We start from the raw sequence: 27,123 nt of genomic DNA on the forward strand, positions 1-27,123 counted from the left end.
GTCAACCTGCAAACAACCCCAGTCTCAAGCACAGATGGGGACAATCTGTTTTTCACTGGTATAATCATTTAGCTTTACTGTTTATCTCAAAAATTGGTCTAGAGGATGTAAATGTGCTACATAGAAGCTGTAGACAATTATATTCAAAAAGCTCTCAATGGCACTGAGAAAGGTAGTTCTTTCCTTAAGGCAGAGATGGTACTCATCAAAAAAGCTGTTTTACAACACTAAATGACCTTGGATGTTCTTACAGTAACTTAGGGTGGCACTTGTGCCATCATTCAAACTGAGTGTTGCATCTACATTTTTGACAACTCAAAGATCTGCATTCCTGGATGGGTGCAATGGGGCATGTCTATGATCCAATCAGTTGGGGAGGCTGAGGGAGGAGGATTGCAAGTTCAAAGACAGCCTCAGCAAATTTGTTTCTGTTGTTTTATGCCATCCAGATTGTGGTGTTTTATTACATCAGTTTTACGATACTAATACACCCAGAGGGTCTGGGTGCATTTTGTCTTTCTCTAGTGCAAAATTAATATCATATTCTAAAAAATCTACCAGGGAACTTTTAGAAAAGTTTAAATAAGACCAGGGTCATGCTAAGTTAAGTGTAGCCTGAGAATCTAGAATCATCCATACAGGAGCCTATCTGGGAAGTAATGATGCCAACATCAGACCTGAAAGTCCCCCTCACATGGTCCCCAAGGCCTGAAGTGAACATCTGGGGTAAAAATAGGGAATCAGAATGACAGACACTTCTACAAGTTCTACACCCACAATGGAAGCCATAGGGAAATATGCTGGCTTCAGGTCAGTGTAGTGAGTGTGGCAGGGCTATCCACCATGGAGATTGAGAATGACTATAGGTGATGATGCAGAACACCACCACTGAGAATGCTTAGGTATTTAACAGCATGAATTCCTGCAGAGCTGAGAACAAGATAGCATGGGCCAATCCATGGATGAGGGCTGCCTGCAGGTCCACCAAGGCAGAGGTTGCCCAAGAAAAAGCAGAAGAGTCACCTTTAGAATTCCTTCCCTGCAAACTCAAGAGCCTGGCTCCCCTCAGGCCCTGAAATACTCATTTCCTTCTCTTTTGCAGCAGTTGGGCATTGGGCTGGCTCCCTGAAGCTGGATGCCAAAGGAAATTATCCAACAGCCCGGGACTGTATGCTCAAGACCCACTGAAGGGAAAAGAAGATACTGACCCAGTAAGTAAAGGGTTCTGTGGGGTAATACTCACACTGTAAGCAAAAAGGGAAAAAGGGACAGCACTGGGCAGAGCCATCACCAGTATACCTGGATTTGAGGGACTGCTACCCATTAACATTTACTAAGTGCTCCACTGAAGCCAGCACAAGCCACAGACCTCACAGGAAGCATGGAGTAATCTCCAGGAAAGTGTTGCCTCAGCAAACAACACTGATGTGCAAGATCACCTCCTATCTAATGTGCTGTGATCTGGACACACCACTTATTACATGTTGCAAAAAATCTCTGGAGTAAGTGTAGTTATGATCACATTTTACATGAGAAAATATAGGTGAGTCAGAGATCAGAAAACAAGGCTGGGCAGAATCCAGCAAGGTCTGGCCCCAAACCCTGTATTTTCCCCCACAGGATATATGGTCTTAAATTTGAGATGAAGAAAAAATAAATTAATAAGATATCCTAGGGATGAGTAAGGGCATGCTTGGAGTTACCTGAGACACTTAAAAACAAATTTATAAAATGACTTAATTAGAAAAGAAGCAACACATAGGTGCATACACCTAGGTCTTAGATTTCCCCCTGACCCTGAGTGCTGGGAATACGTGGGTCTTTTCATTCTAAAGTGTTTGATGGGCAGTGTTAAACCACAGTGATAGTCTCTATCTAGACTCTTCAAGGGGCTGGTTTTGTTTCCAGAAGCTCAACTCCTTCAGGGGGCATTTGGAGTCCAGCACTTCAAAATGGCTTGCCAAGAAGAATCATGACCTGCAGGAAAATAAAAACTTCACTCCCATGACAAGGCACACGCTGAGCAGAAACAGGGAGTACTGTGAGAGGCTGGGCAGCAGGAAAAGAAGGCCCGCATCTCCTGGCTCACAGGACTCCAGGTGGCTTCAGTGGTCCCTAGGAGGTAAGGGGCTGCCATCATGAAGTACCTTGAACTGAGTGGTGCACAGCAGAAAGCTCCACTAACATTGGAGGACAGAGACTGAAATCAAGTCTTCAGCTGGGATGTGGTCCCCCTGGGACTCTGGGTAGAAGGGTTCCTTGCCACTCCCTGGCTTTTGGTGGCAGCTGCTGACCCACAGTGCCCCCTAGTTGTGGCTGCCTCACTCCAACCTCTGTCCCTTTTGTCACATGGTGTTCTTCCCTTGGACCTTCACACTGTCTTTTTATGAGAACACCTTTCAGATTAGATTAAGGGTTCACCCTGCTCCGGTGTGAATTCATGTTGACTAATTACATCTGCAGCAACCCTAATTCAAATAAGGCCACCTTCTGAGATACTCAGAGCCAGGACTTTGACATGTGCAGGGAGACAGAATTTACCCCACTGCAGAGAGATTCTGACTTCCAAATTGTTAAAGAAGAATAAGAAGTGGGAAGCAGCTTCTGAGTGGCAGAGCCAGAATCGTGAACCAGGTGGCCTGATCCAGATCCCCTGCTTTGCCTGCTGCTCTGGGCTGTTCTATTCATGAAGAGTTTAGCTCAGCAAAAGCCATGTAGAAAGTGCTCGGACAACATCAGCAAGTATCATTAAATGTCTTAATAAGTCTTACCAGGTAGTAAAATAGTAAGTTTATTCATTTGATCAGTACTTTATGTGGGATTTTTGTTTTTTACCCCTAAGACCTTCCTTGATGTGTTCTAAGTTTAAGCCCCACCAATCAGAAAATTCAGAGTGAATATAGGTACAGTATCCTCTATCTAAAATGCCTGGGACCAGCAGCACTTTAGATTTTGGATTTTTTTTTTCAGATTTTGGAATATCTGCATAGACATAATAAGATATCCTAGGGATGAGACTGAAGTCTAATCATAAAATTTCTTCATTTTTATATGTGCCTTAAACATATAGACTGAAGGCAATTTTATATCATATATTTAATAATTTTATGCATGAAACAGAATTTTATGGTGTGAAATTTTCCACTTGGGGCATTATGTTGGCACCCCAAACATGTTGGATTTAGGAGCTTTTCCAATTTTAGAGTTTCAGATTAGGAAAGCTCAACCTGTCCTAACGGCTAACACACACAAAGGCAATGCCTGCCTTAGACACTCCAGTGAAAACTACATAGGCTACCTTGATTAACCCCCTACCAGCCATAATAGATTGTATCACCCATTTTACAGATGAAGAAATTGAGGTAGTGAAGAAGCTGGACTTTGATCCTTTCCCAAAGCCACAGAGCTAGAAAGTGGCAGAGCTGGGATTTGAACCCACACATACAGGTCTTACCTCCCACTCTTTAATCCATGGTGGGTGTAGACCTGGCCCTCAGATGGTGGGGGGGGGCAGAGGGATTTTTTAATTTAACCACACAAAAACTCTCTCTGAATCTGGTGTTTCCTAGGTATACTTAGTGATTTCCACTGCAACACTGCCCTGAGCAGCTTCTTGTCTCTCCCAAGTTCCCAGCTGAGGCCTTCCTTCCTGTTTTAAGGAGTGAAAGTATAGGGACACCAGCCATAACCCATACAATTTCAGATCTAAAATTAACAACAATGACCTAGCTCCAGCCTGATCCTGAAGAGAAGAAAGGGAAGAAGGAAAGGGGGGGGCAACAACCAGTTCTTTACAATTTAGGATAATAATAAAGGTTCTTCCAAGTGTTGGGGCATATTCTTAGCAAGGCTTTAACATCTAAATCAAGTCCAGGCTATAAAAATGGCACAATAGCCAGAAGCCAGGATATAGGCCTGAATTCCGTTAGGGAGACAGGGGATTTGCTGGGTGGCAGGAGACTGGGTGGCAGGGATGGAGTCAGGCAGTGCCTAACTCCCTGGCAGGCACATACTTCTGTCTGGCCCCCACTGAGTTCCATCTGGGGCTGCTCATGCACCCCTGGGTGGGGCTCTAGAGCTGGAACCTTCTGTGGTCATCATTGTGCCTCTTGCTCACCTTCCCAGATAATCTTGAAATAGCACAAGTGCATGTCTACAATGCCAGCTAGGTGGGCAATATGAGAACGCCTTTTGCAGACCAGCAACCTGGGTGTCCAATGGACTGAGGGCTATGGCTGTCTGGATCTGAAAGCCCCCTGCATTTACAAGAGGCCATGTGTTCCAGGGGTCACCCCTAGCCAGTGTCTGAAAGAGGCAGGACACTAAGGCAGGCCCATTTCTGCAGGACACAGAATCACCTCGACAGTTCACAGATGCTCCAAGGCTTTGCAGAATCTTCCTCAGACTGCATGGCCACCTTGGACCACCCAATTTTACCGCTCTCTCTCCTTCACTAGGAATCAGATCTCATCTTGTCCAGCTCCATTTTATCTCAATAAAGCACTTCCCCTAATAAAACCCTTACATATTTAATCCCCTCTTGGTGTCTGCTTCTTGAAAACCCAGACTAGCCCCATGTCTCTTCTTAGCGTTACCCTCTTCTAGGAGCTTCTTATCTCAGCAAAAGCAAATGCAAATTCCTTGCACTGGCCTCCAAGGCCAAGGACCTCTCTACACTCAACTACTATGTTAGTTGGCTTTTTTGTCACGTGACCCAAATACCTGATGAGAACAAGGTAGAGGAAGAAAAGTTGATTTTGGCTCCTAGCTTCAGAGGTTCTGTGGTTGGCTGAAAGTTGCTCTGGGCCTGAGATGAGGCAGAAGTTGATAGGAGAAGAATGTAGCAAAGAAAAGCCTTTCATATCATGGTGATGCAGAAAAAGCACAAGGAGCCAGGGGCATAATATAAAGCCTCCAAGCACACCCCTGGTGACCCACCTCCTCCAACTATACAGGATGTGCCTGCAGTTGCCACTCAATAATCCTGATTAGGCTACAGCTCTCAAACTGTAATCACACACCTCCTGTGTCAGCACCTGACCTTTTGGATGACATCTCATATTCAAACATAACAACTACTAACCTTGTCCTCAGCTTAATGCTGTTCTGGAGGTTCCTTGAACACTCCAAGTTGATTCTGCCTTAGGGCCTTTGCATTTGCTCTTCCCCAGAGTCACTTAACTGGGTCAAAGTTGCACCTGCCCCCTCCTTTCCTGCCCCCTTCTCCTCTCTTGGACAGGAATTTTCACAGTGCTCCTGGCCTCTGAAGGCCATCCCTGCTGGGAGGCCTTGAGAGGGACAGTGTGAAGAATAAACGCCCTTGTTCAGAGGCAGCTGGTGCCTCCAGGCCCCAGGCCTGAGGGGTGAGGTCTGGCTGGAAGACACAAAGACGAAAGTCATTAGGACCAGGGACAAATAGTGATGGAATCCCATCTATTTACCTGAACCTGAGGGGCCTGCCAAGTGTGGAACACTGAGGTCCACTGCTGGGCCTAGCGGGTGGGGAGGAGCAGCCGCCCAGTCCTTCCCCTTCTCGGCTCAGCTCTACAAGAGCCGGTTCCCCAGAGGTGCAGGCGGCGCTGGCCAATGGGGGCCCAGCGGCGCTGGGGAGGCGGGGCTGGGCCGGTTAGGGGAATCCCGCTCTGAGCTTAAGAGCTCAGCGGCGCTGGGCGCTGGGGTCTCTGCCGAGTGCGTGGCTCCTTCATTGAGGCCAGACGTTCGCTCTCGCCAGCCCAGCCAAGGCCCTCAGGAGCAGCTCCCGGACGAGGCCAGCTGTCCCCAATGGCCCCAAGACCTAGGCATCTTCTACCTTGTCTCAGCTTCCCGCGTCCGCCCAGCAGTCCCAGCCTGGTGGGGAACCTTGGGCGCCGCCGGTGGCTGAAGAGCAATCGCTCTTGCTGCTGAGGTGAGCCCGTCTTCACGGCTGGGGGATCTGGGGCGGTGAACCCAAGGCGCTCAGGCACCAGGAAGTGGGGGTCCTGAGCAACTAATAAAACAACAACAACAACAAAAAACTCCAGCCCCGAGAGTCGCGGGCGCGCGGGGGTGGGGGAGGGGGCGCGGGCCTGAGGGGGGGCACGCGGGACTGACGGGGTGCGCGCGGGGCTGGGGGTCGCGCGCAGGGCTTGTGGGGAGGGGCACGCGGGAGCGGCTGCGAGCGCCTGCGCCTTGTCTACCATTTTAAATCCCTGAAATTGAGGTTAGGTTTATTGTCCTTTAAGATTTTAAACTACTGGGGCTGCTGCAGGGATGGCTGTGACTAAGTACTTTTGTTACACCCAGTTTGCCAGGTGTCCATATGCTACTTTGATCGCCCAGTAAGCTTAGAAATGTCTGTCCATATACATTTTAGATTTGCCTTATCAGATATATAAGTGATTAGCACATGGTTAATTGTTCTAGATAGTGTTAGAGGTCACATTAGGAAATAACTCAAAGGATTATGGGAAAATAACTCAAAGGATTGTGGGAAATTCAGGGCCCCATCTCAGCAATCTGTGTGCAGCAAATGCTCCAGAAGATTTTGATGCTTTAATCATTTAACTATTGCAGAACCATAGTAGCAACAGGGAGGATGAGGGTAAAATCCTTTTGACCAAAATAATATTGGCAAAATCATGTTCAGAACAAATATATCCTTGTTGGCTAACTGCAAGGTAAGCCTTAGTTATTCTTAATGCCATCAGTGACATACTTAGGAATATGTACTGCTAAAATGGGAAATCGTTTAATTCTTCATTATCAGGGTTTCATTACTATATTGCTATTCAATAAGCTAGAGAACTTCATTTGAATTTGACTAGTTATATTCTTACTTTTGTTCACCACTTTGTTATATTCACCACTTTGTCCAGTAGTGGCGAGCTGGACTGTTGTCACATATCCTTTCCATGGTGCCCTCAGCCTTAGACTGCGGAAGCAGTGACATCATCAGTGTTAGCTAATTAGTTAGCTTGTCTGACCAGCATCCTAAGGAGCAATTGCCCTGATGTACAGGTAAGAAAGTAGTTTTCTACAGGTAGCACCAACTAGCTCTGGTTTCCATTGTGGGTAAGAGGAAGCCCAGGTCCTTTAAGATAATGCATATGTGGACTTTCCGGTCCAGGCTTGCTCTCAGTGTTTCCTTAACTTGGCAAGGTTTTTGGGAACAGAAAGGGGGCAATCAGGGCTGGGGCTGGGGCTCAGTGGCAGTCACTTGCCTAGCATGTGTGAGGCACTGGGTTTGATCCTTAGCTCCACATACAAATATAAATAAAATAAAGGCATGCTGTGCATCTACAGCTACAAAAAAATAAAATAAAATAAAAATAAAAAAGAAAGGAGACATTCAGGGACGTGGGGTTTTACTGTTCTCCTTTTCTTTAGCAATGATACACTGGATAAGCTATTATACAGATCACCATGGAAATAATGATACAATATTCTCATCTAACTATTAGGAGAAGACTCATATGTCTAGAAATTGTAATAAGGGGATTGAGTCTATAATGAATAAAATTATAAATCTGCATCTTAAAACTTCATTTGGCATTAATATGAAATTATAATATGCAAAGCAAATTTAAATACACTTATCATAGGATCTATATATCATTAGTATTTGGGGTAGATAATCAGAAAATAATTAATATTATTTATATCTTTTTTTCTTTTTAATATCAGCTTTGGAGGGATTCTTGGACATGGAGTATCAATGGTGTTGCCACATAAGAGCGTCCACTGGGTGTTTTGAAAATCTCTATTATAATGGAGTGGATATCATTAATTTGTCCAAGAAACACAAACCAGAGATAACTCTTTATGGTAAGAAAGTCCTAATGTGTGGTTAATAGAGAAGAGAGATTCAATTTGTTTCATTGATTCAGTTTTAAAATATACTTCTAAAGGTACAAATCATTACAAATTTTGTTTATGTTTGGTATAATTTTTTCTTTATGTTTGATATAATTTTTATGTGTGAATTTAATATTTATGTGTGAAATGGATGCATGTTGCAAAATCATGAAGTATCATATAACAGCTTTTAATAGACTTTTTGTGGTGATAACAACATTCAACTTGAGTATACTTTCTTAAAAAATTGTGAGTGTACAATAACATTAACTAGGCCCAATGTTGTAAAGCAGATCTCTAGAACTTATTTATCTTTAGTAACTGAAATTTTACATGAGTTACATGGCAACCCTCCATTTTTCTTTGCTCTCAGGCCCTAGTAACTACCATTCTATTCCCTGCTTCTATGAGTTTGACTGTTTAGATCTAAGTGAAATCATGCAATATTTGTCATTCTGCAAATGGCTTAAATTACTTAGCCTATGGTTCCCCTGGTTCATCTATGTTTCTGCAGATAGCAGGATTTCCTTTTTAAAGGTTGAATGATATTCCATTGTGTGTGTGTATGTGTGCGTTTCATATCCACTAATCCATCAATGGATGTTTATATTGTTTATATTGTTATGCATTTTATATTGTTTATGCATTTTGGCTATTGTGAGTAACGGTAGAATAAACGTGGGAGTGAAGTCTTGAGATCCTTATTTCCCAACAGAGTCCAACTATGTTCTTTCAGTTGTGAATATTTAGTTTTCCCCACACCATTTGTTGAAGGGACAATCCTTTCCCTATTGTACATTCTGGGCACTCCCGTGGAACATCTGTTGTCTGCATATTTGTGGATTTATTTATGGTATTTATTCTGTTTCTTTGGTCGATATTTCTATATTTATCCCAATACCATTCTTTTTCAATTTCTGAAACTTTATAATATATTTTGGAAAAAAGACATATGATGCTTCTTGCTCTCCTTGTCAAGATTGCTTTGGCTATATAGAATTCTCTGTTTTGTATGAAATTTAAGGTTGCTTTCTATTTGAATAAAAAAATGCCATTAGGAATGGATTAAGTCTGTATATTACTTTGGATTGAATTGCCATTTTAACAGTATTGTTATAATATCCATGAACTTGACATGTATTTCTTATTTCTTTTATCTGTGTTTTGGAGTTTTCTGTATAGTTCAAGTTTTTTTTTTTTTTTTAACCTCCTTAGTTAATTTATCCTCAGTATTTTATTCTTTTTAATGCTACTGTAAGTGAGAGTGCTTTCTTAATTTCTCTGTCAGCTTTCTGTTACTATGACAATACACCTGTGGTAATCCAGTTATAAGGAGGAAAGGTTTATTTTGGCTCATAGTTTCACAGGTTTTAGTCTCTGGTCACTGGACCCTGCAGAATATATTGTGCAGCATGGTATGGCACAGGAAACCTGTTTGCCTCGTGGTAGCTAAGAGGCAGAAAAGAGGGAGCCAGGGTCCCAGTATCTCTTTCAAGGATATACCCCCAGTAAATCAGCTTTCTTCTATTAGACCCAATTTTCCAAAGGTTCTACCTCTATACAGTAGTACCACAGGCTGAGAACCAGGCTTCTAACACATGAGCCTTTGAGGGCTAGGGGTAGAATGCTATAGGTTGGATTTGGAATGTTCCCCAAGGCCAATATGTTAAAGGCTTGATCCCCAGCCTGTGGCACTATTGGGAGGCGGTGGAATCTTCAGGAGGTATGGTTTATTGAAAGTAAGATAGGTCATTGGGGGTACATTAAGGGGGCATTGGGACTCCAGCGTCCTCTCTGTCTTTGCTTCCCAGCTGCCATCAGGTAAACAGATCTCCTTTTTCATGTGCTTCAACCATGAGGTACTTTCTCACTATAGGCCCAAAACAACAGAGCCAAGCAACCACAGACTGAAACCTCTGCAACTATGAGCCAAAATAAATCATTCTTTCTTATGAGTTGATTATCTCTGGTATTTTGTCACAGTGTCAGAAAGCTGACTAATGCAATTTCCTTAGAAACACAACAGAATTTTGTGTTGATTTTTTTTATCCTGCAACTTTACTAATTTTTTTCATTAATTCCAATTTTTAAAATATTGTTTCTAAAATGTCATCTGCAAAAGAAATAATTTTACTTCTTCATTTCCAATTTGGATGCATTTTATTTCTTTATCTTGCCTAATTGCTGACTATGGTTTTTGTTAAGATGTTGACTACAAATAGAGTGGGCAGCTCGTTTTATTCTTTTTTTTTCTCCAGTTTCCAAAATTTTATTTTTATTATCAATTATGTCAGTAGTTTGATTACTCTTATTACACTAAAAAAAAAAAAAAAAGCCCAGGCAGCAGAGCAATTTACCAGCACCATCATCGAGAAAACTGCAAATATATCCTTGTCACAGAACAAGAGGACACTTAAGATCAACCGAAGAAAACAGCTTTAAGTGTCCCTAGGAATACCCACATCTACTTGTTACTACAGGACTTCACAGTCCCCTTTTAATTGTCCAACTCTTCACCAGCCTGTTATTTTATAGTCTGAAAATATGAAATCACGAAAGTGAAGTTCCCCTTCAGAATACTGTTGAAAACAGATTAACATGGAGATATCACAGGTCCCTGTTCTTAAATGTTAAAAATATTTAGCCAAGCCCTAAAAAACAAATGTCAAATGTCTTCTTTGATATAAAGAGAGCCACTAAGAATAGAACAGGAAGGAAGAGCATGAGGAAAAGACTAACAGTAAACTAAGACGAATGGGGGGAGAGAAAGGAAGAGAGAAGGGAAAACATATGGAAATTGTAGGAGACCTTCAGTGATACACAAAATAATAAGAGGTTATGAGGGGCAAGGGGGTGGGGGGAAAAAAGGGGAGAGAATTGAACAACAGCAGAGGAGGTAGAGAGGGATGTTGGGAGGGGAGGGGAGGGGAGGGGGGATAGTAGGGGATAGGAAAGGTAGCAGAATACAACAGTCACTAATATGCCATTATGTAAAAATGTGAGTATGTAACAGAAGTGAGTCTGTATTATGTATTTGGGGAGTTCAAAACCCAATTGAGTCGAATGTATGAAAGATGATATGTCTTGAGCTCTGTAATGTTTTGAACAACCAATAAAAATAAATAAATAAATAAATATTTAAAAAAAAAAGAATACTATTACATTTCTTTATTCAAGTATACTAAGTCTTAAAACATGTATAAGTGAACACTTTTGTATCTATGTACCTCTCTGTATATATATGTGGAAAACTATTTGGTATTCAAATGGCAATATAAAGCCTCTTTATTACTTACCCTCTAATCAATACTATAGCATTTCTTTATTAAACTATATTACCTTTTCAACTATGAAAAAATTTTCATCTGTCTATCTATGTGTATATGAGAACACTATTTGGAACCCATGTAGGACCCAAAGGCCTCTTTATTTTCTAACAATTCTCAGTGGTACCAGAAGGCCTCTTTATTATGTATTAGTGAATTATATTACATTTATTTGTATAAGTTTATTAAACGTTGAAAGCATCTGAGAATAAATGTGTATCACTCTATCTAAAAAAAAAAATATTTTATATTAGTACTTTGTTATGTTCTAAAGAGCTCTTGTTCTCCCTTTTTGATAATAAGGTCTTCTGAGACCTTTCCTTTATAGTCATTTAGTTCTATTGCCTTTTTTGGGGGGCGGCGGGGATTGGATACTGGGGATTTAACTCAGGAGCACTTAACTTGAGCCACATCCCCAGCCCTATTTTGTATTTTTTAATTTACAGAGAGGGTCTCACTGAGTTGCTTAGTGCCTTGCTTTTGCTGAGGCTGGCTTTGAACTTGCCATCAGTCTCCAGAGCCACTGGGGTTACCAGCATGTGCCACTACATCTGGTTATTTCTATTGCTTTTAGCTTCTCTTAATACTCCAGTGGCAAACTGTTTTCTTTTGCACCCATGCAAATAACCTTTTTATATAGTTGGGATGGGGAAGTGTGGTCATAATTTGTCATCAGATAGTTTTGATAGGTTCTTTCCTTTCTTGAGTTGAAACTTTCACTTCTATTAAAACATACATTCCACTTTTAATGCCTTCTTGCCTCCATGCCACCTCTGACTGGTTTTACCTTGGAAATTGCCAAAGCCAACCTTAAAATCCTAGAGGCGGGCCAAGAATGTGGCCAAGGAGTTTTAGAGGTACCTCATCTCCATCATTAAGTTGCTGCCATAGGCGAAGTACAAAAACCCTCTCCTCCTCGCCTGTGCCTTCCTCACAACAGGAGCTAGCCATATCTCACCAGATGCCTGCACCATCCTGGGGGTTGGGAAGCAGAAGTGCAAGAAACCCACAGTAACCTGGTGCTGCTGCCAACAGACCACGACTGGTATCTGCAGCACTACCCCCTAGGGGCTGGGGAAAAACTCCCTTTATTTGTTCTTGATCTTCAAGGAAAAACTTTTTATTTTTTCACCGTTGAACATATTAGCTTTCCATAGATGGCTTTTATTATGTGGAGGTAATATCCTTTTATTCTTAGTTGTTGGAGTTTTTATCATGAAATGGTGTTGAATTTTCTCAGATTCCTTCTCTGCATCTATTAGGATAATCAAGTGATTTTTAGTCCTTTGTTCTGTTTATTTAGTTAATCTCATTAATTGATTTTCATATATTGATCCACTCTTGTATCCCAAGAATAAATCCCACTTAGTCATGATGTATTATCCCTTTAATTATGTTGTTGAATTCAGTTCTCTGGTATTTTGATATAGATTTTTGCTTCTATGTTCATCACAAATATTGTTTTGTGGTTTTGCTTTTTAAATCATCTTTAATTTTGATAGTCTCAGCATGAGTTTGGAAATGTTCTCTTCTATTTTTTTAGAAGAGTTTGATAAGGATTGGCTTCAATTCTTTAAATATTTTTAAATTCTTTAAATATTCTTGTTTTAATATTTATTTTTTAGTTGTACATAGACACAATAGCTTTATTTTATTTATTTATTTTTATGTGGGGCTGAAGATTGAAACCAAGGCCTTGCACATGCTAGGCGAGAACTCTACTGCTGAGCCACAATCCCAGCCCCAAATTATTTAAATATTCTTTAGTAGGAGATTTTTGGTCACCAACTCAGCATTTTTACTATTCTAGTTACAAGTCTATTAAGATTGTCTTTTTCTTCATTACTTGATATTAATAGGTTATATCTTTGTGAGAATTTTTACATTTCTTCTATGCTCTCCAATTGGTTGGCATTGATTGGTCTTATTAGTCTCTTAGGATCCATTTTATTTGTATGTCATCAGTTGTAATATCTTTTCTTTCATATCTGATTTTATTTATTTCAATCTCCTTTTTGCTCATGTGTGGCTAAAACTTTGTGAATTTCATCATTTTTTCCAAAAATCCAACTCAATTTTATTAATTTTTTTCTTCTCTGTTTCATTAAATTCTCTTCTAATCTCTATGATTTTCTTTCTTTGATGAGGTAGGTGGGCTTTGTTCCTTTGTCTAGATCTTTGAGGTATAAAGTTAGTTTTTTGTTTCAGATCTTCCTTTATCTTCAGAGTGGGTACATATTGTTATGCTCTATTCCAAAAGTTTTGACACAGAGTGTTCTCCTTTTCATTTGTCCCATGATATTTTCTAATTCCCCTAAATTTCTTCCTTGACACACCAGATTGTTCCAGAGAGTGTTGTTTACAGCCAGGAGTGGCAGCATGGTCTTTTAATTCTAGTTCCTCAGGAGGCTGAGGCAGGAGGATCAGAAGATCAAGGCCAGCTTGGGAAACTTAGCAAAGTCCTGTCTCAAAATAAAAATTAAAAAAAAAAAATTCTGGGGATGTAGCTTAGTAGTGAAGCGTTTGCCTTACATAGATGGTGCCTTGAATTCTAACAATAGCACCAAATAAGTAAATAAATAATAAACAAACAAATAGAAAAAAGCATATTGTTTAATTTTTACATATTGTTGAATTTTTCAGTCTTCCTTCACCTATTGAATTCCAGGTTCCATGGTGGCCAGAAAAGAACTTTTATGAGTTCAATCTTCTTAAATTGGTTATGACTTGTTTTATGACCTAGCATGTGATCTACCTTGGATAAAGTTTCATGTGTGCTTGAGAAGAATGTATTCTTCTGCTCTTGAGTAGAATGTTCTGTTTATATCTATTTGGTCTACCTTGTTGTTCAACTATGCTGTTTCTTTATTGATTTTCTATGTGTATGTTCTATTCTTTATTGGAAGTTGGGCATTGAAGTATCCTACTATCATTGAATTGCTTCAGTTCTGCAATGTTTGCTTTATATATTTAGGTTCTCTGATGTTAGTACATTTGTTTTTATAATTATGATATTTTTCTGGTGAATTGATCCTTTTATTATCCTTTGATGTTATTAAAATTTTGTCTCTTGTAATAGTTTTTGACTCAAAATTCATTTTTTTTCTGACATGTTTAGCCATCCTTGCTGTATTTTGGTTATAATTTGCATGGACTATTTTGTTGAATTACTTAACTCAGTCTGTATCTGTCCTTATATGTAAACCTGAATCTCTTGTAGACAACACATAGGTGGATCTTGATTTTTTCATCTGTTCAACCACTCCTGTGTCTTTTGGTTGAGGAATTTAATTTATTCAAAGTAAAGTAATCATTAATGAAGAAGGTGAATATTTTTGCTACAACATTTCTGACTCCAATCATGTGTGGTATTTTTCCTTTTGATGCCAAATTTATGTTGCCTTTTCTAACACCATTTTTCCAACTCTTGGACACCAGTTGTGTGTCCTACAGTTCAGAGCAATTCTAGTACTCAGTACCCTGAATTAGTGTCATACTTCACACTCTTAAGGAATAGTCTTACAAGATTGTCTTTTCTTAAGATGACATTTGCAAGTATCAGGTCTCTGGGTTACCCACACTTTTGTCAAGAGTTGCCTACAGAGTTATCACAATACTCTCAGGTCAGGTTCATTAGTTTGCTACAATAGCTTACAAAACTCTGGAAAACCCTTTACTTGCTATAACCAGCTTATTTTAAAAGCTACTAATAAGTAGCCAAATGAGGTACAAAGGACAAATTAGGGAAGAGTCCTAAACATCATGGTTTGGAACATACCATACTCCTAACACATGGATGCTTGCATGTTCTCCAAACCCTTTTGTTTAGTGATTTTTATGAATATTTTGTGACACAGGTAGATAGAGTAAGCCATTAGCCCTTGGTGATTAAGTTCAATCTTTATCCTTTCTTGCCTTCTGGGACATGTAATGCAGTGGAAATCTCCATGCCTCTAATTATTCTTTGGTCTTTCTGGCAACAGCTCCCATTTAAAAAGTGCATAGAGGTAGCATTCAGTTATCAGTCTTCTCTTGAGCATACAGAAGGCACTTAGACCTTTGGAGATTTAGAGTTATGGGAGCTATGTGTCCGGAATCAGGTACAAATACCAAATATTTATTTTTTATTGTGCCACAGAAATACATTACTAGCATTTTGTTAAAGGTTTGCTGCCAATCTTATAAATCTTTTGTTCCTGTTTTTTTATAATGTTTTCTTTTATATTTTATTGATTTTTATAGTAATATGCTTTGATTTATTTCTAAATAATTGTATATTTCTAACAGTCTGTTTCAAGATAATAATAACCTCACTTGCATATAAAAACTACATTATTGCTGGGCATGGTGGCGCATGCCTGTAATCCTAGCAGTTCAGGAGGCTGAGGCAGGAGGATCATGAGTTCAAAGCCAACCTCAGCAAAAAAGCAAGGTGCTAAGCAACTCAGTGAGACCTTCTCTCTAAAATACAGAAAAGGGCTGGAGATGTGGCTCAGTGGTTGAGTGCCCCTGAGTTCAATTCCCACAAAAACAAACAAAACAAAAAAAAACTACATTATTACCCCTCTCTATGGAACTTTATATTATTAACATCACAATTTATATCATTTTGTATTGGGTAACCATACACATATTTTATATAATTGTTTTAAAAATTTTATACTAGCATTGAAAAGCAATTTTCACAGTATTGTCACAGTGTTACATTATTCTGTATTTTTCTATACATTTACCTCTAACAGTAAGTTTTATACTTATGTATGCATAGATAGTGTTAGTTAGCTTTGGTTTGTTTCAACTTGAAGAATTCTCTTTAATGTTTCTTGTAAGACTAGTCTCTTTACGTCCTCTTTAATTTAAAGGACAATTTTGTCAGGTATTATATTTTTGGTTGGCAGTTTTACCTTTCTGCATTTGGAAAATATTCCACTGCCTTTATGTATGCAAAGTTTCTGCTGAAAAATTCATTGACTGTCTCAGGGAAGTTCCCCTGTAATGTGATCTGTCTTTTTATGTCTAATATTTCACAATTCAATTCAATTATAATGTCTCTCACTGTGGAATTCTTTGGGTTCTTCTTATTTGGATTCCTAAATATGGATATTTCTTCCTTTTTTTCAAATTTCAGAAGTTTTCCCCATTATTTCTTTGAGTAAGCTTTTGGCTCTGTCTTTTCTTTCTTGGACATTCATAATTATTTATACTAGTCTATTCAATAGTGTCCTATAAGTTACCAAGTTTATTCATTTTTTTTCACTTTTTGTTTTCTTTTTATGCCATTGAGTGGCTAATTTCAAATGATTTATCTTTAAATTCAATGATTCTTCTGTTTGATTTAGTATGATATTTTGATATAGACTGATTTCTCTATAGAATTTTTCATTTTAGTTACTGTTTTCTTTATGGTCAAGACTTCTTTTGGCTCTTTTTATGTATCTGGTAAATTTTTAATTTTGTTCATGCTTTTTTCTCCCAAGTTTATTTTGAGTACTTTGCCAGGTAATTCATATATTACATGTTAGTAAAATTGGGTTCTAAAAGTCTCATCTTATTTCTTTTGGAGAGGCATGTTTTTCTATTTGTTCATTTTCCTTGTCTCTTAGTATTAGTATCTGCACATTAGGAAAAAACACATTTTCCAGTCTTTATGAACAGGATTTGTATAGAATAAGACCCTCAATGGGAAGCGTTGCCACGTACCTATCAAACTCTCTGTGTATGTGTCTTGGCTGGATTTAGTTGTGTAAATTCCCAGTTAGGGGATTTGCCTGTTTCTTTTTATCTTTACTTTCTCTCTCTTCTCTTCTCTCTCTCTCTCTCTCTCTCTCTCTCTCTCTCTCTCTCTCTCTCTCTCTCTCTCCTTCCTTCCTTCCTTCCTTCCTTTCATTTCCTTTTTTCTTTCTTTCATGAATTCACAGACTTCTGCTGCTTTTGGTTCCTGTCTGTAGTACCACTGGTTTTTTGATCCAGCAGCACACCAGGATTCCTTTGAGGTCTCAGAGGGACACAGACATCTAGATTATACCAGGTCTCATTCATCCTCTGAAAATGGTGAGATTGAAGCCAGTTATGATGGTTTGGCATATGTTTCTTTCTTTTCTCTTCATCACAGAGATGAGCCAGGTTCTGGGATTCTCATTGATTAATTTGTGCTGACCAGGAGAGGAGCTCTGGCAGATGACTACAGAATAGTCCATCCTTTGGCTATACTCTCAGTGGCCCTCATGCATCTAGAATATGCTGGGTCCCATCAATGCTCTAAGAGAGGTGAGATAAAAGCCAGTTCCTCAGACAGCCTCTGAAAATGTTGGAACACTGCACACTATCTGATCCAGCTCTCCCCTTCCAGAGAAAAGTTGAGATTTGGTGATTACTTTATTCCCTTTTTGAACCACAAAGATAGGCTATATATGTAGTGACATGATAGTTCAAACTGCCACCATTTTCCCCAGTGGCTCACAGGTATCTAAAATGTTTCAGGTCCCATCAGTACACCAAGACAAATGTGACAGAAGCCAGTCTCTCTGGCAGCCCCTGAAAAAGTTGGAAACTTGTACATACAGTCCAATCCTTTTCTTCCTCAGGAACTGAAATTTGGTGGTTTCTACCTTCTTGCTTTTCTGCTCTAGTTGAGGGGCTTAGCAGGTGCTTGCTTCCTAGTCTAAACTGCCGTCTTTGTTCTCATATCTCCTAGATGTCGACAGCATGCCAGCTTCTTATTTGCTTCAAGATAGGAGAGAAGGAAACAGTCCCTTGGGTAGAAGCCAGTCACTGGAAAATTTGGAATGTTGGATACACAGTCCATCTCTTCCCCTCCCCATGAGGAACCTGGGATTTGGGGATTTCAGCAGTGAACTCTGTGTTGAGCCTTGGGGAGGGGCTACAGGGCGTACTTGCTTGGTAGATATCCTCCACTCTGCTCTTTTTGTTCTCAGGGACTCCCACACAGGGTCCCTTCCTGTTAAGACTCAGATTCAGGTAAGAAGTAAATCAGACCAGACCGATGGGCAGCCCTCAGAACATTGGACTTGGATGTGCAGTTCAGACCTTTCCTTCCCTCCCCTGGAAGAAGCTGGAATGCAGTTTCATAGTTCTCTGACACTGTGCTGGAAAAGGGGTTAGGGTTTCATGGGTTTTGCTACCAGCTTCAGTGTGGCTAGTTTCGTGCTTCTTATGAAATAAGGTCTTTATTTTTCATAAAAAGACTTGATCTGTATTTCTTTGAATCTGTGTGTCCATGAGGAAAGGAAAGGCCAGAACTTACCATAGAATTTCTCTGAGGTCTCCTCCCAGTTTTTCTTTCTGCTTGGCTTTCTTAGATTTCCTTCTGCTTTTTCCCTGCAGAACTGTATTTCCTCCCAACACTGTCATATTTCTGGACTAGTTTGCCTACCTTATTGTATCCAGCATAATCAAATCTCACTTAGATCTATCACTGGCTCATATTCATGTACATGTTTATAAATACTTACCTATCTGAATTTGATAGTTTTTACAAATATGCTTGTCTGACTCAGTAACACATTGTGGGATTCTTTTTTTAACCAGGTATAGTTCTATTTTAATGGCTATTAAACATTTCATTATGAAAGTGCACCAGTATTTTCTTCTTTTTCCTACTGAAGGTGGGTATCCTATCTCTAGTTTTTTCCCCACTACAAACATTGGCATTGGCACATGTGGTTTCAGATATTGAGGCTTTTATTTTGATGATAATTTTCAGGAGTTGAATTTCTTAGCCAAAAGGTTTTTTCACCACCACAGTTTCCTAATACATTCCTTTACTGCTTATTGGTTGAAAAGCTGGGAGTGAAAAAAAATTTTTTCTTTCTTTTATAAACCAAAAATTCTTGACAACCAGCATGCTGAGTTTCCTTGTGAGCTGAACTGTGGGCACTAATTTGGCCAGTGTTTTGCCTGAATTTTGGTTTGTTTAGCATTACAATCTATATGCAATTGTAGCTGGAAGTATTTACAGTTGTTTTCATGTGGATATAGGTTACTATATATATATATATATGTATATGTATATAATCATATACACTTATACACATGAATATATATGTATATACATATATATGTATATATCTTTATTGAGTTTTTTTGGTTAGTCAACACTATTATAGAACACTGTTTTTTTTTCTTTTTTTTGCAGGGGGGCAGGTGGTGCTAGAGACTAGGAACCCAGGACCTTGCATATGGCAAGCAAGTGCTCTGTACTGAGATATACTTCCATCCAGGTTGAATGGCTTTTTAAATTTTTAAAGTGCAGTATATACCATTTTTCCCTTGAAAACAAAGTAAAGGTAAATTTCTCCTGATATTTGATGCTTAAATTTTAAATAGATGAAAAATAATATAGATTACAAAATTTTTATTACAATGTTTAAGTTAGAAGGGTTACATGGAAAGACCACAAGAAATATTTTTTTCTTTTCATTTCACGTTGTTCTGGCTTTAAGATTACAGAATTTCTTCCTGAATTCTATTTCAGAGTTAACTTCATCAAATATATTTTAAGCATCTAACCTAAATCCTCTTGTTTTTGTTTTCAGATGTTTTTACTCTGTAGAGCAGGATCTATGACTTTTGGGGTTACATTAGAAACGTGACCCACATAAGACCCTTATGAGTCCCCAAAACCAAGTCACTAGTGAGAGATCAAGCAGAAAGGAGAAATCTGGTTTGAAGATCACTTGCAGGACTTGGATTTATGTGCTCATTTGCATAAGAAATACTAAAAATATGATATTTAATTAGATGTAAACTGAACTTCAACAGGAAGTAAGACCACATTCCATTTGGAGATTACAGCCCACTGGGCTATAAAATGACTTCTGGCTAGGCACGGTGGTGCTTGCCTATAATCCTAGCAGTTTAGGAGTTTGAGGCAGGAGAACATGAGTTCAAAGCCAGCCTCAGCATAAGCGAGATGCTAAGCAACTCAGTGAGACCATGTGTTTAACTAAAAATAATACAAAATAGGGCTGGGATATGACTCAGTGGTTGAGTACCCCTGAGTTCAGTCTCCAGCCCTCCCACCCAAAAATAAAAAATAAAAGATAAATGACATCTGTTTCTATCCTTACAAAGCTGTAATCGAGGAGTGGGATAGCTGGGTTAAACAGTGGTTTCATTCCAAATTTTCTAAGGAATCTTTATACTGCTCTCCAGAGTGGTTGCTCCCATTTGCAGTCTCACCAGCAATGTATGAGTGTACCTTTTTCCCCACATCCTCATCAACATTTACTGTTGCTTGTCCTCTTGACAACTGCCATTCTTACTGGAGTGAGATGAAATCTTAGAGTAGTTTCGATTCGCATTTATCTAGTAATTAAGGTATTGAACATTTTTTTTCATATATTTGTTGATCAACTGTCTTATCTTCTTCTGAAAAGTGTATGTTCAGTTCCTCAGCCCATTATTGATTGGGTTATTTATTTTTTTGGTGTTAAGGTTTTTGAGTTCTTTATATATCCTGGAGATTAGTGCTCTGATGTATATATAAAGATTTTCTCCCACTCTGTAGGCTCTTTCTTCACATAATTATTTACTTTGCCAAGAAGAAGCTTATTAGTTTGACTCCATACCATTTATTGATTCTTGATTTATATTGTTGTGCTTTTAGGCAAAAAAAAACCCCACTTCATTCTTCATATGTATCAGAAACATATTTGAGGTTTACAAAAGAGAAATGTCCTTTTTGTGCCTGACTACTAATTACTATGTGTTGTTAAAATGTCCTTTGGTCAAAGTTGGTCATATGCCCAACTCAGATTTAAGGTGTAAATGCAGGCTCTGCCTATGGTCATTGCAAGCAGTTTATATCCTGGTCAGGTATGAAATCAATATTATGTTTTTATGAGAAGGAAAAACATTTTTTGATAAATAGAAAATTTGCCTGTCATAAATGCATGAGAATCAGTAGCATGTACTGCACTTACTGACTTGAGGTTGAACGTTAGTTGACCTTGAGAAAACTCAAGGGAAAAAACAACTATTCAATGTGAATTGATCTGATTCCCACATAAATGGTGAGATCAGACTCCACAGTCTTTGGTCCTGTTGAAATGTTTCTGTTGATTGTTGTCCTCCTTCTTTTCCTATACCATACTAGTGTGAGATGCAGTTTATTATGAGTGAATGTAAAAACAACAATGTGTCTGTCCTTCTTTAGGTGTTTGCCCAGCTATTGTGAACATGGGGTGAATGTTCCCAGTCCTGGGACACCTTCTCCTTTGACTGCACTCATGTGGGCTATGCAGGAGCCACCTGCCATTCCTGTAAGTTTCATAACCTACTGCCTCTCCTTTCTGTTCTATTTCATGTTCATTATTTTGTGCATAAGTGTTTGTGTCTGTGAACCCCTGTACCAGAAGACAAGAAGCAAAAGTTTTTTTACAGACTCATTTTTGGCTGGTTTATTTTTAATCAATTTTATTTCCCAATGATGTTGAAGTAACTTTAAAAATTCATAACATCAAATACAACAGCATAGAGAGAAAAAAAGGCAAAAGAAAATAACCAGCAAAGGTAATATAAGTATAGTAAAATAAAATACAGCAGGAATTTAAACCAAATGAACTGCATCCAGAAAACACAATGGGATATCTTGTTCTCTTCCTCAATCTGAGTACACATATAGTTCTCAGTTCTTGTCTTCCAAAGATAATGTGTGGCCAGATTATCAACATATAATTGAATGAGGAATGCCTCAGAAGTATGAGAAGAGGTGCAAATGTGGCCATACTTCTAAATAATGAGAAAACAGGTAAACTTTCAGGTCCTGGCCAGTCTTGTTCTTGTTTGACAGTGAAGGAGATAGAAAGAGTTAACACATGTGCAGAATTTACTATATGCCTGCCCAATTTTAGTCCTCAGCATTTTTTTTTTTTTACTGTTCTTGCAACTGTTTTTTTTTTTAATTGCTTTTATTTTTAAAATACATGACAGTGGAATGCATCATTCTCTGCATGTCTTAACTCCTTGAATCCTCAAAACAAGCATAGGAGGTAAGAATTATTATTACCTACATTTGCACTTGAGGGAGGAAGGAGGCTGAGGAGATTTACATCGACTCACAGCTCTGAGCCTGGAGCCAGGGCTGTCAATCATCACCTATCTTCTTTCTCAAGAATTAGTCTCTGTCAGATTTCAAGCTAACAAAACTTTACTGACTACTAATTATTAGCTTTTAGAAGCATGTGATTGAGCCCCTGAAATAATCATGGTTTTTCTGATTATTGACTTTTGTTTCTATTCATTTAGGACTTTTTATTTGTTTGTTTTAATTCGTATGTCACTCTTGATGTTTGGAGTCCCATCTCCACAGCACTTCCCCTCTCCCTTGGTTTTTAGAGGAGGAGCATGACATTTCACAAATGCCTCCTTCAGTCCCTTCCTGCTGGGGCAATACCACCATTGTACCATTAAAAACCCTTTTATGAGCCTGGCACATTATACATACCTGTGGGAGAATGAGACAAGAGGACTGCAAGTTCAAGGCCAGCTTTGGCAACTCAACAAGACCCTGAGTGATTTAGTGAGACCCTGTCTCATAATAAAAATTATAAAGGACTGAGGATATAGCTTAGTGGTGGAACACTTTCTTAGCATGTGCAAGGCCCTGGTTTTAATACCCAGGACTGGGGAAAAAAACAACTGTTCCATGTGAATTAATTTTATTCCTACATAAACGGTGAGACATAGAGAATGGATTGTCACAAATCTAACTTTGTAAAAACTGAATCCCAGGGAGCTAGTGTGTCAGTTTGGAATGAGACCCCTGGGTTTCCAGATGTTAGAGTTCCACAGAGAAGCAAAAGAAGGTGACTCACCCCCTGCATATCCAGTGATCAGTTCCATTTGTATGTTCATTTATTTTTACTCTGCTAGGTAAGAATTTGCTAAGGAACTTCTCATTTAAAAGGGGATGGACATCTGATCTCAGAAACCTTGGATTAAGGATGTGGTCACAGGTACAGAGTTAGGACTGAGATGGTTTCTTTTACTTACAGCCTCTCCCATCACACTAGAAAAGTTTCTTAGACAAAGCAGATACCCACTAAATGTGTTTGGTATCAGTAGCTGTTATCTAAACATAAATCCAAGTAACCCTGAGAAGAAAAACTTGACTGATAAATGTAAAGGGTTTTCCTCTTGTGGCCCATGATTTGTTTTATTAACTGATTTTATTTTATTGTGATTCTTCTATGGTTATATCAAAGGAAAGTTGAAAATCAAAACCAAGTGATCATGGGGCCATTATTTTTTGTTGAAGTACACGACAGGGATTGAAGTTCCAAGTATAAAATTAATGCATATATACATTCCCATTTAGATTAAATTTTTCCTAATCATTCTTCCTCTTCCTTTGTTATTATAGGCAATTTGAGCCCCAGCCCAAATGTGTGTATGCGTCACTCTGGGCTATTTTCCTGGGTGGTTATTAGCATGTTTGTTTATAGAAATGTGAATGTAAGTGGCCAAAATCCAAGCATGATGGGAAAACAATCCATGTTGTCTGTATTTTTATCAGTTGGAGATGGTTCTAGTTGGACTCTTGATTTGGAGGCCTCTGGTTGTACACACAGGACCCTTGATCATATTTAACAAAAAATTTTTCTTTTGTAATATCCTTGAACTAAACAGACATTTCTGTGTCCTTTTATTCAATGAGATGAGAGAAAAATAATTTTTATACACATCCCTGGGTCATTCTTAACTATTTGAAATGAGGGGAATACACACACATATATAATATATACCGATACATATAGAAACACATATATAGATACACAGTGGTATATAAATGCATACTTTGTGTGTGTGAGTGTATATATGTGTATATATACACACTCAATATACATAGAGAGAGGGAGAGCAGTCACTGTGGAATGGCCTAAGTTTGTATCCTCAATTCTACTAGGATCTCTTTGTCTTGGTATCACTTGCATAACCACTACCCAAGTCTGTCTGTATGGACACCTCATCTGATGCTTTTTCATTTCTTTTCTGGTAGCTGTGGCCTGTATTTGAGGCTTTCTGAAGGGTTTTCCCATCAAGACAATGTGTGATTCACACAGGAGATGTTATAGATTGACTATTCATTTAAAATTATGCTAAATATCAATTAGGTTCAATGTGGAGATTTTAATCACTTGCCTTTTATATAGCAAAGCATTTGTTGTACAAATTAAAAAATTGTGAATTGGGATAAATTAAAATTAAAAAGAGACATAAAATATTTTTGTTTAATTTTTTGATAATCATTTGCTAAGCATTTAAGAAAGTGTCTTTTAAAAATGAACTTAAAAATGTCATGAAGAGCTTTTCTCCCCTATAGTGCTATTGGGCCTGCAGGTCTGTGTGGATCTGTGGACCCGGGCTCTGTTCCGCAGGATGGGGTTTCTTTTCTTTTCTTTTCTTTTTTTTTTTAGAGAGAGAGAGAATTTTAATATTTATTTTTTAGTTTTCGGCAGGCACAACATCTTTGTTTGTATGTGGTGCTGAGGATTGAACCCGGGCCCAACGCATGCCAGGCGAGCGCACTACCGCTTGAGCCACATCCCCAGCACAGGATGGGGTTTCTTAAAATTGTCAAGAAGAGGGCAAAACTGATTACTATGCTCGGAAATGCTTGGTGATACAGGACAAAAATAAGTACAACACACCCAAATACAGGATGATAGTTTGTGTAACTAACAGAGATATCATTTGCCAGATTGCTTATGCCCATATAGAAAGGGATATGATAGTCTGCGCAGTATATGCACATGAACTACCAAAATATGGTGTGAAAGTTGGCCTAACAAATTATACTACAGCATATTGTACTGGCCTGCTGCTGGCCTGTAGGCTTCTCAATAGATTTGGTATGGACAAGATTTATTAAGGCTAACTGGAGGTGACTGGAGATAAATACAGTGTGGAAAGAATTGACGGTCAACCTGGTGCCTTCACCTGCTATTTGGATGCAGGCCTTGCTAGAACTACAACTGGCAGTAAAGTTTTTGGGGCCCTGAAGGGACCTGTGGATGGAGACTTGTCTATCCCCCATAGTACCAAACGATTCCCTGGTTATGATTTTGAAAGCAAGGAGTTCAATGCAGAAGTACATCGGAAGCACATTATGGGTCAGAATGTTGCAGATTATATGCGTTAACTAATGGAAGAAGATGAAGATGCTTACAAGAAACAATTTTCTCAGTATATAAAGAACAACGTTACCCCTGACATGATGGAGGAGATGTATTAGAAAGCTCATTCTGCTATACGAGAGAATCCAGTCTATGAGAAAAAGCCCAAGAGAGAAGTTAAAAAAGAAAAAAGGTGGAACAGTCCTAAAATGTTTCTTGCCCAGAAGAAAGATTGGGTAGCTCAAAAGAAGGCAATCTTCCTCAGAGCTCAGGAAAGGGCTGCAGAGAGCTAAACCAGACAACAGTTTTTCTATGAAGTTTTTTCAGATACAGATAATAAACTTATTGAACCAGAAAATAAATGGCATGAAGAGTTGCTGATGTGAATAATTCAACTATTGGAAAAATGTTTTAACATATAAATTGTTTTAAGTAAACAAAAGGTATAATTACTAAGTAAAGTGTTAAAAAATTAATCATCATTAGATAATAACAGCATTTAGGTAGATTAAGCCAATGCACTTGAAATCCTTGGACTAGACTAGAATAAATCTAATTTGTTTGATTTTGAAAATAAGGATGTGTAGGATTCTGATTCAGAGTAGATATCCCCCAATTTTTCACTCTGTGCCTCTGAATCTACCTGCTGCAGAGTTGAGATGGAAGGACACTCTCTGAGAGAAGACATGACCAAGAACGATGCAAGATGACCCTCATGGGAGAAAAGTCCCACTCCATGGGCAATATGGAGAGTTCCATTCCCTCAAAGCCCCTCTGTAACACTGTGACTTCTTTGCAGTTCTATACAAGTGGTCATCTGAAGCCTACATGTAAGCACAGTGGAAACTCTTCAGGCCTCTACTACATTGACTTGGATGGAAGTACCCCTCTCGGATCAGCTCTTGTGTACTGTAACATGACAGGTATGTTAAGCTCTTCTGTAAAAGTTAAATTCCTATGGGTGTTTGCTCTGTGCAAAACCAAAATTAAGAAAGTCAAGGATTTACTAAGTTGACATGCTTATTTAGATGTGCATTGTGATTGTAGTGTGGTAGCCAAGAAGTATTTTTAAAAAGTTAGAAAACAGGTAAAATGTGGGGGTTAATGGTTGTGTCCTTATTTTCTGGAAAAGTTCTTTCCTTGTGAAGTAATACCAATAAGTCTTTGCTTATTAGTTTAAAAGAAAAAAGGATAAATGATTTTTTACATCAATAAATGTAAAACACTTCAGAGAATCTTTACTCTTTTTTCCTATGATGATGAAGATGGAGCTTGTGGCCTCACATGTGCTAGCAAATGCTCTACAACTGAGCTTCATTCCCAGTTCTCTATTCACTTTTTAAATTTATGAAAATGTTCTTTGCTTTCTTTTGAATCTTTCAAAAATATTTTATTTTATTCTCTGGATTTATTGAGATGTAATTGAGGTGTAATTGACAAATAAAAAGATACATATTTAAAACAGATAACCAGATGTTTTGAAATATGTATACATGGTGAAATGCTTGCCCTCATTAAGCTAATTAGCATAGCAATTACCTTATGCCATTTATAATTCTTTCATTCTTTCTTTGATGAGACAGTTGAGATTTACTCTCCTAGTAAATAGTAGGTAAACACTACAGTGTTGTTATTCTAGTCACCATACTGCATATTATATTATAGGAGCTTTTTTTATTCTCCATATTTGAAACTTTGTACCCGTTGACCAAAATCTCTCTATTTCCTCCTTGCCCAAGCCCAGACACGGCCATTGTACTCTGTACTTCTAAGGGTGTCTTGTTTACATCTATGTAAGCACATGAATTTTTCTGGAAGTTAATAAT

General features: G+C 38.6%; 1 long non-coding RNA gene and 3 pseudogenes across 5 annotated transcripts in view; 2 read left to right on the plus strand and 2 right to left on the minus strand.

Annotated features, from left to right (window-relative positions):
- LOC144377238 (uncharacterized) overlaps positions 1-5,562 on the minus strand; it is a 70,739-nt gene extending 65,177 nt beyond the window's left edge. For all 4 annotated transcript variants that reach the window (XR_013438012.1, XR_013438011.1, XR_013438010.1 and 1 more), the window contains exon 1: positions 5,442-5,562. This is a non-coding gene — a long non-coding RNA (uncharacterized LOC144377238). The remainder of the gene's footprint in view (positions 1-5,441) is intronic.
- Positions 5,563-5,608: 46 nt separating this feature from the next.
- LOC110597002 (E3 ubiquitin-protein ligase RNF213-like) overlaps positions 5,609-27,123 on the plus strand; it is a 188,775-nt pseudogene continuing 167,260 nt past the window's right edge. The window contains exons 1-4 of the transcript XR_013437186.1: positions 5,609-5,905; positions 7,663-7,803; positions 21,337-21,442; positions 26,097-26,220. The product of XR_013437186.1 is annotated as an E3 ubiquitin-protein ligase RNF213-like (transcript). The remainder of the gene's footprint in view (positions 5,906-7,662; positions 7,804-21,336; positions 21,443-26,096; positions 26,221-27,123) is intronic.
- On the minus strand, positions 11,421-12,110 carry LOC101978261 (gamma-glutamylcyclotransferase pseudogene; annotated as a pseudogene).
- LOC101954419 (large ribosomal subunit protein uL18-like) lies at positions 24,694-25,655 on the plus strand (annotated as a pseudogene).

This window comes from Ictidomys tridecemlineatus, chromosome 4, assembly GCF_052094955.1.
Source record: "Ictidomys tridecemlineatus isolate mIctTri1 chromosome 4, mIctTri1.hap1, whole genome shotgun sequence".
Classification (NCBI taxonomy): domain Eukaryota; kingdom Metazoa; phylum Chordata; class Mammalia; order Rodentia; family Sciuridae; genus Ictidomys; species Ictidomys tridecemlineatus.